Source organism: Rhinatrema bivittatum, chromosome 7 (assembly GCF_901001135.1).
Source record: "Rhinatrema bivittatum chromosome 7, aRhiBiv1.1, whole genome shotgun sequence".
Classification (NCBI taxonomy): Eukaryota; Metazoa; Chordata; class Amphibia; order Gymnophiona; family Rhinatrematidae; genus Rhinatrema; species Rhinatrema bivittatum.
The window spans coordinates 112,473,593-112,485,239 of record NC_042621.1 but is presented as its reverse complement, the minus strand read 5'-3'; the positions used below and the strand labels follow the sequence as shown (position 1 = coordinate 112,485,239).

The following is an 11,647-nucleotide window of genomic DNA, read 5'->3' as shown; positions in this document are numbered from 1 at the left end:
AACAAATTGAGCGTCATCTCTGCCACTTTGGGCCTTGGAGGATTTATTCCTCCCCCTCTTCCTCTGAAACAAAAAAAAATACCATATTAAATTTCTTTGGCCTGTACATGCCTTAGCTCAGCATTCAAAAAACCTGTGGGGGGAATCCAAAATGGTGTCTTAGCACTGCTACACGCTGCACTCCTTTTCATTTTGCTTCAATTTACCTTCAAAATGCCTCATGTGGGTAGGAAGAGGAGAGCTAAGGAGAGAAAAATCTCTGTTGTTCCTCCAGATAGCCCCCTTCTCGGCCCTATGGATGCCCATGTGGTCTGAGGGATTACCAGATTGGGAAAAGAGTCTCCGGGATTTGAGCAGGAGGAGGTTGTACTTGCTTCTTCCCCTGAATTGCTAACTTCTCTGTCCCCGATCGAGAGGATGGTTCCTCAGATCCCGGCTGCTGCACACGTCTTGACCCTGCGACTGGAACCGGCACGTGCTGATGATGTCATCGCTGATGTGCCCTAAAGAGAGAGCGCAGTGTCTCAAGTAATGACTGCCGCTACCAATGTGACTGGCATTGAAGGTTCTGGAGTAATACCTGTCGTGAGAAGTCTGCAGTGGCCTGAGGGCAGACCTTTCCAGATAGATGTTGGGCTCGTTGAAATTTCACATCCTTCTGCATTGGTAAGGCCAACGTCTTTTACACTCGAGTCAATTTGGGAAGCAATTGTGAGTCTTGGTTCTAATATTTCTGCACAACTGAATCCCTTGGTTACAAAATATTCTGTTTTGGAGACTCGAATGCAGGCCCTGGAAGTTGCCAATGTTAATGTGGTACAACAACTGGATTCTTTTGAACAAGGAACTGAGGGTGTAAACCGTCTACAAGATTCATTAATGAAAGAAAACCAACTGCTTGCTTACAAGGTGGAAATTTTGGAGATCTCAGTGAGAAGTAGGAACTTGGTTTTATCAATTTCCCTAAACTTCCTCTCATTTCAATTAAGGAAATGTTTCAACGGTATTTGACTGAGATTTTGAAAGTCTCAGAACAGGCTATTCATCCTCTTTCCAACGTGTATGATTTACTTCCATTTAAAAAAGGAAATGATAATGGTCAAGATGTTCAGATTCTACTTCCACTAGATTCTAGTACTTTGAATATTACTGCAGTCCTTGAAACCTCTGACAATCTCTTGGCTCAAATTTCAACTATGTTGGTTTCCTCTGTTTGGGAACCAGAAAGACACTGGATTCTCAAATTGTTTTTTGGACATTGCTCTGAGCAATTTCTCCAACAAAAAAATAGAGTCTTTCCAGACATCTCTAGACAAACAGAAAAAGAGAAAACAGTTCCTAATAATGTGGCCTACTGAAATATCCTTGTAAATGCTGTATTACGTAAAGAGATGTATTGTATATTTTTTTCAGCCCTCTCAATATTCTCATTTTCTTAGTGGTAAATTTCCTGTGGAAGATTTATATTCAGCTCTGACAACTATTTGATCTCATTTTGGTAAGGTGTATGTTCTCTGATGGATAAATACGGTCCCTTGTGAAGTGCTTTGTTTCCTTAATTTTTATTATAACCTTGGTGAATTGGATTCCTCTCTATTTTGGGGGTTTAGGATAATACAGAGTGGTTTCTTTTTTCTTGTTTTTGTTTTCTTCTTGTGAGTTGATTGCTACGTTTGTTATGTTTACCTTTCAAGTGTATTCCTGATATTGTTTTGTAAATTTCAAAAAAAAAAAAAAAAAAAAAACCCTGGGGGAAGAAAGGGAAGAAGGGGTTTCACTACCCTCCCATTACACCATGATCACCGGCTGGTCAGAGATGTCAGATCCCAGTTGGATCCTACTCATAGGTCTAATAGGAGTGAGGTCCAAGGTACTGGTAAGTGTTGTGTTTCCCGGCCGCGGCAGGCCCACGACCGGCTCCACTCACCCCCGACGCCCAAGTCCCAGACCTGGCCCTTCCTCCTTGGCAGTGGTAGGCAGTCGCCTATACGTGCGTGCTCCTGCTACACTCCCAGGCTCCTCTGGCAACTCTGTGGCCTCCTCCGGTCCCAGTCATGTTTCCCCACGTGCATCGAGGGAGACGCCACCATCACCTAGTTCCAGTCTGTCCACCTTAGGCGCGCGTGCGCAGGTACCTTCACTGACTTTAAAGGGGCCGTGGCGGGAAACCTTCCCTCAGCCCCAGATGATGACGTCTCCAGGCCTTACTATTTAAGGCAGGCTCCGCCATTTGGTCTTTGCCTTGGCAACAGGTTTCCACGCTTCCTGTTGTGTGCTTAGTTGCTGCTCGTTCCTGTTCCTGTACCCTACCTAGTTCCAGTCTTCATGTTCCTGTTCCAGTCCTTGCGTTCCAGCTCCAGTTTCCTGATTCCTGACTACCCATTGGATGGATTCCTTGGTTTTGACCTTTGCTTGTTCCTGACCACGCTCTGGATGGATTTTTTGGCTTTGACCCTCGCTTGTTCTTGACCACGCTCTGGATGGATTCATTGACTTGACCCTTGCTTGAACCTGACCTTGTCTCCAGCTGCCTGCCTTAACTTTAGCTTGAACCTGTCCTTGTCTCCAGTCACCTGCCCTGACTTCAGCTTGAATCTGACCTTGTCTCCAGCTGCCTGCTCTGATTCCAGTTTGAACCTGAACTTGCCTCCAGCTGACTACTTGGACTTGGCCTTTCTTAGGCTCTTGCCTACTTGCAAGCTCGGGCTTAACGTGTTCTTGACTGCTAGCCTACTTCTGCCTGTCTGGGCTTCTGGAACAAGGGCTGGTATTGGCGAAGCTCCAGTCGGCCTTTGCTTCCCATTCAGCTCCATCTTCTGATGGTGGGGACCCATGGGGGCTTCCCCATAGGTAGTACAACATCCACCTCGGGCCAAGGGTTCACCTCCGCAACAGTAAGCTTTGCCTTTTGGAATACCTGGAGCTTCTTCAGAGACCAACTGTAATGCTCAGGGTTGCCAATTAGAAAAGGATGTTGACCAGATCATGCCCACAATAAGAGGGTATTAGATCATTCTGAATGTCCAAATGGCTTCCAGATTCTTCTGTCATCCTTCTACCAGGAAAGCCCTGCAACTCCTTTGACTCCCACTCTTCTGGAGAAGTCCCTGAATTTCTCTTATGGTCCTGATAATCTCCCTACTCGCAGATCGTGCATGCTATTGATCTATAGAGTTGCAGTGGACTGTATAATTTCCTGTGTGAGAGTATGGATTTTCTTTAGATTAGGAAAAAAGGGCTTATATAGAGATGGGCACACTGATTTAAAGTTTGAATAATAAGGGGCCAGTAGGTTGGATGCCATAGAAAATTTGTAAATCATAATAGCCATCTCTCACCAAATCTAGAAGTCTATTTGCTGTGAGATTCCAAAAAGTCATAAATTGGGTGAGAAAGATGATTAAATCATGAGAACTTCCTCACTGTAAATTGGAAAATTTGGGGTGCCTGACTAGAATGGTATTAAGTTTATGGTAGCTCATATGACAAATATGGACTGAGAGGGATGAAGAGCTGGTGTTGGGTTGATTATGAGGAATTTATATGCTTACCTACCCAAAGTGAAAAAATCATATCTAAGCATACTGGATGGGCCAGTTTGGTCTTTTATCATCATCACTTCCTATGCTACTATGCTAGGGCCAATTTGGAGAAAGCTGGGTTTGATTCCCAGCTCAGGTCGTCCACTCATGGGTCACCCAAGGTTGATGATGCTGCAGATGCTTTCATACTTCCTGAAAGGAGGGAGCTATAGTCATTGTGCGGTGGTGACTGCTAGATTAATGGTCCATGACTGCAAGGTTCCAGAAAGAGCCTTGGTGTCACTGCAATGACTGGACAAAAGTAAGCTGGGAAGGAATATAAAAATAGGTTCCAACTGAGTTGGAAGACCATAAGAGCGAGAGGAAACTGCCAGGTCAAAAAAAAAAGAGAAAACTATGAAATGAGGTGGGCATGGTAAATTGATCAATCCAAAAAGTCCAATTTTGATCTGGGCAGGATAATAAAACAACAAAAATCTGAGCCAGACTGATCTCTGAAGCAGAACCCACATTCAAACTGGGTCATATCCCAATCTCCCATGCACAGAACATACCTAGCAGCATACAAGAACAGGACAATTGAAAATAAATATATGACACAGGAGTCAGCCCAGTGACGTCTCACTATACTGCCAAAGCTAGTAATAGGGCCTGATTCATCAAGGTTTTTTTCCCCCACAGAATAGGAGAAAAGCCTTAGTGAATCAGGCAGATAGATCCCTGTTTATCTTAGTCTTAGGGATAGATTTTTAAAAACGGCGCGTTCGCGTACTTTTGTTTGCGCTCCAGGCGCAAACAAAAGTACGCTGGATTTTAGCAGATACGCGCGTATCTGCTAAAATCCTGGATCGGCGCGCACAAGGCTGCCGATTTTGGGCAGCCGACGCGCGCCAAGCCGCGCAGCCTGTCTCCGTTCCCTCCGAGGCCGCTCCGAAATCGGAGCGGCCTCGGAGGGAACTCCCTTTCACCCTCCCCTCACCTTCCCCTCCCTTCCTCTACCTAACCTGTAAATAAGTTCCTTTTATTTTCTTATGTTAACGGTTGTTTTTTATACTCTCACTCATGCTACCTATCTTTCCCTCTCTCCTTCCTGTCTCCCTTACCCCCCCCCCCCCCCCTTTCTGGCCTGCTCCCATCCCCCGGCCCCCTGTTTCATTGTAATTTTCTCCTTTAACTGAGTTACTTGTAAACCGGCGTGATGTGCCTCACGAACGTCGGTATATTAAAAGTTGTTAAATAAATAAATAAATAAAATAAATAAATAAACCCACCCCCCCCCGGCCCTATCTAAACCCCCCCCACCTTTATCCCTGGATTTACGCCTCCCGGAGGGAGACGTAAATCCACGCGCGCCAGCGGGCTGCTGGCGCGCGGAGACGCGATCCGGGGCGGTTCCAGAGGGCACGGCCACGCCCCCGGACCGCCCCCGCCTGAAACCACGCCCACGGGCCCGCCCCTGAAATGCTGCGTCCCGCCCCCAAAACACCGCGCCGATCGGCCCCGCCCCCGACACGCCCCCCTCGAAAAACCCCTGGACTTACGCGAGTCCCGGGGCTCTGCGCGCGCCGGCAGGCCTATGGAAAATAGGCGCGCCGGCGCGCAAGGCCCTGCTCGCGTAAATCCGGGCGGATTTACGCGAGCAGGGCTTTTAAAATCCACCCCTTAGTGTCTGCACAACCTACACAGCCTTTTAGGGCAGATATTTGGCCAGGTTTATCCAACTAACTTTGCCCAGGCAGCGCATCCTAGGAACATAACCAGCGCTGACTCTTTTTACCTGGGTATATTTTGTGCAGGCAAAAAGTTGCCCAGACAAAATGCAGTGGAAATGTTCAAATCTCAGGTTTTGTTCAGCTAATTCCAAATGTTATCCAGACAAACTTTTTGAATATCAACCTGTTTGTAATTTAGCAATGGATTTTTTTTGGGCAGATCAGTCAAATCAAATTACAGTAGTCTACAGTTGCTTATCTGTAATGTCAGTTTTAGTTGGTGCAGTTGGCATTAATGAGAAACAAGTCTTAGTAAAATAGCAATATATAATGAGTTCTGCATCAAGCACAACTCCAAGAATTTTCACCCGATCCTTACTCTGTCACAACTGGATCATTTACTTAAATGGAAGGTTTATTAAACCACAACATCTCAGACTTCGCAGGATTTAGTTTCAGCTTGTTGCTTTGTAGTAAAAGGGAGAATTTTGCTAGGGCAACAATTAAGTTTCTCCAAGCCTATGTTTCTTCTCAAACCTTACTCCAAATGGAGTTGAAATTCATCAATATACATTTGATTGCTTTGGATCTGATCACATTGCCTAAGGGTTTCATACAGAGATTAAAAAAGGACAGGAGAGAGTATGAAATCTTGAGAGACTCCAAGGAGCAGACTGACTATCTCCATAAGAGAGACATCGTATCTGCTCTGATAGAAAACGACTCAAACCAAGCTGCTGTCCTGTCCTGGCCACCACCAGAATGCAGCTGTCAGAATAGAATCCTGTGGTCCCCAGAGTCAAAAGCAGCAGTCAGATCCAGCAAAATGACAACTGAGTCTATTCCCTTACGTAATGAATGATGGAGGTCATCAAATAAGGCCACCAGATCCGTCTCCATACCCTGCGCTGGCTGAAAGCCAAACTGGCAGCAATCCAACAAATTAGTTGCCTCAATGAAAGGCTGTAGTTGCCTGGGCACTGCCTGCTCAATTAACTTCCCTAAAAATGGCTCTGATGGGGCTTTCAGAGAGAACTGGGAAGTACATATTCTGCATTAATTATGCTGCCTTCAAAGTTTTTGAAAACAACAACAACAAACAAACAAGAAAACATATGTGGGATCTGCTTTGTGCTATTGTTACGATGGGTAAACAGAGTCCCTGGAATGGGTGAAAAAACATTCTTTGGGCAACTAGGCGGAATTTGAGTGCAAGAACTAAATACTTATTAATTTAGGTTTCAAGTTCTTTATTTCCCTATCCAACTTGTTTTTCTGGCTGGGGATGTATTTTTAGGTATGTTAGTTCTATTTTGTATTTGTACTTTCCATGTTAATTTTTTTCTCTGTCATTTTAATCTGCCTTTGTGGTTTGTGCTACAAATTTAAATTACTTTGGAGTAGTGTTAAGGCTGGCTAAATTATGTATAACTTGTTTTGACCACTTTCCCTGGTAAGCAAAGGTTCAAATGTTTAAAGTTGATGGTAGATAAGAATTATGTCCATTAATGGTCTATAACAAATATTTACTTTTAGACAGGGAAACCACAGAAGGATAGGATAATCAAAACAGGATTTAGTAACCTTTCCTGAATGGGAATAAAGGGACAAGCAGAGGAGGAGGGTTGTTGTAAGGAAGGATGGGTGTGATTTGTGTATGATTTATAGGTATGGGATTTGTGTGACGTATATCTGGGTAGAGAGAGCAGGAAGATTATTGTTAATGTGGCTTTGATTACTCAATAGCAGGTGCTTTTGGGCTGCAGGCTGGCAGGCTCCTGAGCACACTGTGAAATCTTAAAAAAATAAATAAATATGGGTTTAAAATTATTCCTGTTAATAAATTTAATTAAAATTTACCTGGTTGGGGAAGGCTGTATTGGAGAGCTATGCTACACTAAAACAGAAGGATTCTATCTGTTGTGAGAAGAATTTGAGAGTGTGGTAAGAAGTTACCTGTTCATTTGCTTCTAAGAGGGAGACATAATGAATTACTAATTGCTCAGAATAATATTGGGAAACAAATGTATGGAGGAACAGAGACATATTAGCTTTTAATTAAGCTTATTTGAAAATTCTGAAAAAGAAGGAAAGGATTGTTTAAGAATTTAATTCCATATATTTACAAAGTAAACAAAGCAAAATAAATAAAATTGAAACTTTCATACCTGAGAGGAAGACATAATAGGGAAAAGTGTGAAAGAGTATCTGGTTACAAATAATATTATTCACAGGCCTTCACACCAGAATAAGGATTTTGGCATATCTTTTTATTTCAATTAACTTATCCAATATAACAAGCCAATGAAGATACACACACAGGGAACACCATAGAGGAAGGAAGGAGGGAGTTATTTTTTATTTTTGAGTTAGTTAAACACTAGGCTAGTAGAAAAAAGCACTACAATCAAGAAGAGTCTGTGGGATCACCGAATCCTAGCTACAAACCTGAGGTACCCGACCTTACAACTGAGACAGCTTACTCATTTAGGCCAAGACTTTAAAAAAATCTCTAGCAGCAAACTCCGGCTTTAATCTTACATCTGCAGTATCGGTGAACAGAGCTAAGTGTGTACCACAAACATATATAAACAAAGGAAAGTCTATCTAGACAAAGACAGTAAAACACAGAGTAAGAAACAGAGAGACAGAAACAGGGGAAACACACTAACAACAAAAGAAAATAGGGGTAGATTTTTAAAAACGGCGTGTTCATGTACTTTTGTTCGCGCTCCAGGCGCAAACAAAAGTACACTGGATTTTAGTAGATACGCGCGTAGCTGCTAAAATCCTGGATCGGCGCGCGCAAGGCTGCCGATTTTGGGCAGCCGGCGCGCGCCAAGCTGCGCAGCCTGTCTCCGTTCCCTCCGAGGCCGCTCCGAAATTGGAGCGGCCTCGGAGGGAACTCCCTTTCGCCCTCCCCTCACCTTCCCCTCCCTTCCTCTACCTAACCCACCCCCCCGGCCCTATCTAAACCCCCCCCCTACCTTTATCCCTGGATTTATGCCTCCCGGAGGGAGACGTAAATCCACGCGCACCAGCGGGCTGCTGGCGCACGGAGACGCGATCCGGGGGCAGTTCTGGAGGGCGCGGCCACGCCCCCGACACGCCCCGACCCGAAACCACGCCCCCGGGCCCGCCCCCGAAACGGCACGTCCCGCCCCCAAAACGCCGCGCCGATCGGCCACGCCCCCGACACGCCCCCGACATGCCCCCTCGAAAAACCCCGGGACTTACGCGAGTCCCGGGGCTCTGCGCGCGCCGGCAGGCCTATGGAAAATAGGCGCGCCGGCGAGCAGGGCTTTTAAAATCCGCCCCTTAGTGAGAGAGAAGAGGAAGAGAAAAGAGTCAAGGCAAATAGAGAGAAAAAAACCCAGAATAACATCATACTTACCACCATACAGAAATCTAGAATATCTAAATGAAAAATAATCATAAAGAATCATATTCCTTAAATAAAATTAAATAATATTTTGGTACTCAAAGAAAGAAACAATAAGTAATAATGCTTATCTGGTATTGAATATGGAAATAGGCCTGATATTGTAATTCTCTGTAGAAGCACTTAGAAAGAAAACATATAACTGGTAATATGAAAAAAAGACATGAAGATTTTTTCAATAATTTAGATTGTTGGCAATAATTTAGTGTATTTCATTCAAAGAAAGGAATTTAAAGAACAAGAAATATCTAAAATTCTTCTTGCTTGTTGTGCCTCGCGGTCGCGGCTGCCCGTGACCGCAACCCCCTACCTGATTTGTGGCATCGGGGCCGCCGCAGCAGCATCGGGGAGTCTGGCTCCATTCACCCCCGCACCTCGGCGCAGGTCCCCGCGGTAATTGTCAGCAGGGGAGGTGCCCCAGGCCTCCCCTCGCGGCGCCAGGCCACTCTGCGCTGCTCCTGGGACCAAGATGGCCACCCTGCCCTTAGGCGTGAGGCTGCGCCTCCTCTGAGGATTTAAAGGGGCCTCGCCCTCCAAATTGTCTGCACCTGCTCCTGATGGGCTAGGCCAGGGGAAGTATATGAGGAGACTTCCTCCGCTCACTCCTTGACTTGGCAAGGAGTCTGCTCACTCCTGGAGACTCCTGGTGCCTCTGGTTCCTGGTTCCTGCTTCTTCTCAGACTACTCTTCAGTGTGTGACTTCGGACTGGCAAGCGGTGATCCTTCAGTGTGTGACTTCGGACTGACAAGAGGTGATCCTTCGGTGTGTGACTTTGGACTGGCAAGCGGCGATCCTCTGGTACTCAACCCCGGACTTCCCTAATGGACCTTCCATCTTCAAGGGCCCACCTAAGTCCCAGTGGCCCGGGTCCCTACGGGCTCCTCCCAGGGGGGCGGCGGGCTTCCAGTGGCGAAGGTCCAATTGGCCCTTGCACCAACTTCATGCCACTTCGACCTCTCAAAGTTCCATCTAAGTCTCCTGCGGTGAAGATCCAGCCAGTTCCAACTTCTGTTCCGCCTCGCCACCCGACAGAGAACCTGAAAAGCCATCTCCTAAGGTTATATCAACCTCCCCATTGGTCCAAGGGTTCACGTCCTTCCTGGTCATTACATTGCTTTACATTCCTGTTGAACTATTATTTGACTGACTTGAAGACTAGCCTACTGCCAGTTTAATTTTCTGCTAAAGATAAATAAAATTACATTTCTTTTTTAACACTTTGACTTTGTGTATGCAACATTTGAATACCTACCTTTATTAATTTTTTAGCTGTGTTGATATTTTCTGCCTCTGAAGATTGAGATATAAACACCATTCTTGCCGCCTTAAATAAAAAAGATTATTTCCTTATAAATTCACTGAGGGCTTTAACCCCTAGTGAGCTTTTCTCATCATTTAATAACAATCTGGAAAACCTGAGGTCTATATTCAGACTTAGTCTGATTATCAAAGTTAGCCAATAAATTTATCCGGTTATCTTTGCAGGTATGTTCAATAGAGAAACCGCACTATTGAATATAACCGGCTATCTATAGCCACTTAACTTTAGGACAGCTCTTTGCCCCGATCAGACTTAGGGCTAGATTCATCAAACTATCGCATGTGTTAGGAAGAGGGGCGTGTTTTATGGTAATAGTGCACTTTGCGATAAATAAGCTATCTTAGTGCTTCACATAGGTATTACCGCAGAGTGCGATAAATTTTTCGCACTTTGCGGTAAGTGCCACAATTGTAATTCCTACCTACAACCACAGGGAGGGAGAGAGAGAGAGAGAGAGAGAGAGAGACTAGCTATAAGGCCCTCATAGTAGCTAGGTATTTATACCTCTATAGGAAGCCCACCTAGTTACTCGAAGTGAGCTTTAGGTATTAGTGTAGGGGTTAGGGGGCCACTTTGAAATTCAGAGTGAGACGTACAAACAGAACAGTGCATGCTTGTGAAGATTTGATGTCCTTCGGAGTGAGACCATCAAGCTAGGTTGAGAGAACATTGTACAAGTCTCATCTTTGGTTGAGTTTCCTCACTCCGAAGGACATCAAATCTTCACAAGAGTGCACTATTCTGTTCGTGCATCTCACTCTGAATGTCAGTGGCCCCCAACCCCTACACTAATACCTAAAGCTCACTTCGAGTAACTAGGTGGGCTTCCTATAGAGGTACTATAAATACCTAACTTCTGTGAGGGCTTTATAGCTAGTCTCTCTCTCTCTCCCAGTTTAAAAGACTAAAAACACTATGTGAAAACATCACAAAGTGCAATAAAGCCATGTTGCACAGCTTAACGCAAATGAAAAAGGTGTAGTTATTTGCCACGTTAAAACTGTGTGATATGGCTAAATTCTACCCCTTTTCTAAATTAGCATCGCACCATGCATTATGGTGCTTTTCACATGCGTTAAGGGGTTTTTTGCATGCAAAAAGCCCATAACGCGGCTTGGAAAAATAACCCCCTTAGCCGGCTAAGTAAATCTGGTTAACTTAGCCAGCTAACTCAGTTAAGCCCTTGAAACGATCCTAACTTACTCAGCCGGTTAAATTCTAGCCACCTAACTTATAAGGCGGCTAGTATTTAGCTGGATATGTGCCCATATATTCATTTAGCCGGCTAACCTCTGAGTTAGCCGGCTAAATGCTTTAGAATATGGACCTCTCCAAGCCTTAAGTCATTGACCACAACATTGATAGCAAAAGAGAGAAGTTCCCCAGCCTGGGTGGTTTAAAACATACTATAATTTGTTTGGGGCTCTGGCCTATTTTCACTTATAACAAGTAGTCTATTTAAAGAAAACTGACCCGGATCAGAAAGGTTAATATGTGTGACCATCATAAAAAAAAATGCACTGATTGCACATAATGTATGTGACTCATATCTTTGGCATGCGGATTAAATTGAAATCATTGATCATTTATTTCAAGGTATTTTTAAATGCAAATAAACATTGATGCTTA

General features: G+C 44.6%; 1 protein-coding gene across 1 annotated transcript in view; it reads left to right on the top strand.

Annotated features, from left to right (window-relative positions):
* Positions 1–396: 396 nt before the first annotated feature.
* CDH23 (cadherin related 23) overlaps positions 397–11,647 on the top strand; it is a 1,814,588-nt gene continuing 1,803,337 nt past the window's right edge. Inside the window, exon 1 of the mRNA XM_029608940.1 lies at positions 397–666. The gene's annotated coding sequence lies outside the window, so the exon portion shown is untranslated. The remainder of the gene's footprint in view (positions 667–11,647) is intronic.